The sequence below is a fragment of the Copidosoma floridanum genome, unplaced genomic scaffold (assembly GCF_036245765.1).
Source record: "Copidosoma floridanum isolate Cflo_tuat_1 unplaced genomic scaffold, Cflo_Japanese_pri ptg000007l, whole genome shotgun sequence".
NCBI lineage: Eukaryota > Metazoa > Arthropoda > Insecta > Hymenoptera > Encyrtidae > Copidosoma > Copidosoma floridanum.
Genome location: NW_028321884.1, coordinates 13,319,411 through 13,322,563, shown reverse-complemented (window position 1 = coordinate 13,322,563; position 3,153 = coordinate 13,319,411). Strand labels below are relative to the sequence as shown.

At 35.4% G+C, this 3,153-nt stretch overlaps 1 long non-coding RNA gene across 1 annotated transcript; it reads right to left on the bottom strand.

The window, feature by feature from the left end:
- Window positions 1-660: 660 nt before the first annotated feature.
- Window positions 661-1,151, bottom strand: LOC149375406 (uncharacterized). Its single transcript, XR_016292850.1, has 3 exons — window positions 950-1,151; window positions 831-878; window positions 661-748 (listed from the first exon to the last, which is right to left on the bottom strand). It is a non-coding gene; the product is annotated as an uncharacterized LOC149375406 (long non-coding RNA).
- Between the last annotated feature and the right edge of the window lie 2,002 nt (window positions 1,152-3,153).

Here is a 3,153-nt window from a genome sequence, read left to right as displayed (position 1 = left end):
CAGACCAAACTGGATCTCTCTCTTTTTTAAGTACACCATCGTTATCAAAAATTAGTAACTGAGATAAAACTTGCAGCATTTGGTCTGGGTCAACTGATGGCTTCGATGGCATTTTGTAATTAACAGGCAATGCCAGTATACATGAGAGACCAAAGCCTGTCTAACACGATTTTTGTCATTAAAAATGTGATAGTATTTATCAAAAATAACTTATTTTGTATACCACCTCCAGATTCAGCGCAAGCTTCTGTTCTTAACATGAGTCTGTCGAAAAGAGGCAAAAATCACTTGACGCATGAGCTTGAAGAAAAAAAAAAAAAAAAAAAAAAAAAAAAAAGTTATAAAGCTGAGATTTCTTAATCATTGAATTTTTAAGAACTTAGCTGTCTTAGTTGTATTATTAGTAAATTATTCGTATACTTACAATGGGTTCTGATGAGATGTTCATACTCAATACGACACATATATGTACTAAAATCCTTGTTTGAGTGAAGAAGTCACCAAAGCTGTGAAAAACATGATTAACATGCCAAGGTAAAGTATTTCATTGTCTGAAAAAAAAAATTTAATTAAATATAATCAAACAAGCCAATGGAAAAAGTAGTAAGAGTTAGTGTAAGGATGAATTACTTACTAGATGTAGTGGCTTCAGTTCTGATGACACAGTAGGCTTATTACTACAGCCAACGATGACATGCAAAAGGAGCAAGATCTTACATCAACCATGATGCTTTATACACCAGACTCTCTTGAGAAGTGAAATAGAATAAGGAGTCAAGACTTTCAGACAAAGAAAATGCACAAAAACCAATAAATTACATGACCCGTACCGTTACAAAGTGTAGCCTTGCAACCTTGATGTGTGATCAGATAATGGCCTACGATAAATGAAACAAATTACACAAAAAAATTTGACTTGTTTGATGTTATATATCAGCTTTACACTCACTGCGTGTCAAGATTCCATGACGAGACTTGAGTAGAAACCTCATTAGGATGCCTTTAAATACTCTATTGTTCCAAAGATGTTTAAACAAAACTCTGCAGGAATGTTTTAATCAAGACTGTGCTGGCATAGTTCATGGCTAGTTCCATTATATCAACTGCACACGACTAAAACACTTGTAAAGGCACACGCTTGTCAATTAAACATTGCAAATATGTGCTTCTTGACACTAAATTTCACTTTTACACTTGATTGTGGAAGTATATACTGTAGCACGAAGCAGAAGCAGACCCGTACGAATACGTTTGTTTTGATTCGAGGTTGGGTTAGGTAAGGTTCGAAGTAGTCCGCGGGGTGTATCGGTTTTTTTATGATTGCACGCCAAAAAACGATTGTGCGTAAAAAAGACCATCGGGTGCTGATTGCGCGTAAAAAAAATCTATCAATTTATGTGTATGTGGTCAGGAAAAAATCATCATTTGACGTTGTTTGACGCGTGTTTCCAATACAACGGCACCCGAACTGTTTTAATCCATTATTTTAACAATTTCGTTTGCGCGTTGACCATTCGGGGCTAATTTTGTTAATTTTTTTACGCGCAATCGATTTGTCAAAACGTTAGTACATTTTTTAATCATGGGGTGCCAGATTCACAATGCTCTCAAGGAAGTGTAGCTTTTGTAGCTGGCCAGAAAAGAGGGCGCCTCTGATTGGCTGCGTGCCTTTTGCTGCAGCTATCAGCAGCGCACGCGCAGTGGAAGCAAGAACAGCAAGAACCGAGCCAACGAGCCCGACTCGTGCACGCAATATATATAGTGTATAGACTGCTCTTGCCTCGATGCTGTGATCATCAACAGTGACCTGAGACTACGGGTAAAGCTGAATATGTATCGTACAAAGATTGTAATTTTCATAATTGTACTTTTAATGTAAATGAGAAGAAATAGCTTCAAAAATTTTGTTTGCCTGTGAAAATATTGCTACAAATAAGAATTTTCACTGCAAAATTTTGTACTTGAAAATATTATTTTTACAAAAAAAAATAAAATTTCAACTTACTATTTGTTACAAAATATCTATAAATATCTACTATAAAATACTATGTATAATTTGGTTTTTTATAAAAAAAATTTCATTATCTAATAAAGATCATTCGGATAGAAATAATAATTACTTCATACTCATGAAGCTTTCCTACTGCACTTATTCAATGAATCGTATTTAATTTCTGATTTCTTACAAAATGTTAGTAAAAAAAGTCGTCGATGCCCGCCCCCCCGACCAGCACAGCCTCGGCTTCGCCTCGGCCTGCAAAAGTCGGGGCGGGCATCGACTACACATGAGCAACATGTGCTACAAGAGATCCCCGGTGGATGGCGCTGATGCAGACAGCAAAAAAGTAACGTATACGTATATACTCGAGCGTCAGAGCGTCAACTATCAATCAACCAGACATGCTATTTATTAGTTATTATTAATGTATCAAACGTACTTTCGGCCGGGGTATGAAGAAAAATCGTGTACGACCCACGGCCAGTAAACTAAAGACCCCGGCCTGCGTGGTTATGATGGCCGAGGCGAAGCCGAGGCGAAGCCGAGGGATCTTCAGTTTTCTGGCCTTGGGTCGTAATATACTATTCGTACCTTATAGCTCCCGTCATGTTAATTCATGTGTTTAGTATTTTTTCTATTTTGTCCCTAAATGTATTAAATGAAATAGTTTTATTTCACTGCTTTTTAAAGAATATATTTTATTAAACTGACAATAAAAAACTTAATTTTTTTGTTCGTGTACAATGTGCACTGATACACATATAAAAGCATTCAAAATTGAAATTGTTGCACATGAAGTGAGTAAAAATACCAAAAGTATCTTGTGCACATTATGTGATTGTTACTATTATGAGATTTTTACCCTTGATTTGACTATCATCACACCTATGAAAAGAAGAATAGTAAAACTTTCATTCAAACTTCCAACCATAATTTGCTAAATTTGCTAGCCGAAAGTTTGCGATCCACGTCCGTATTTTTAATAAAAATTATTACGATTTATACATCTTAAGCTTGTAAACTATAAAGCAAAGTCAATACTTTGAAACTACAATAAAATAAAAAATGAAAATCACTCTTATCGCGTTAAATATTAGAGAATTCAATATTCCTTAAGCACAGTTGTGTGATCCGAAGCGTTTAGAATATGTAAA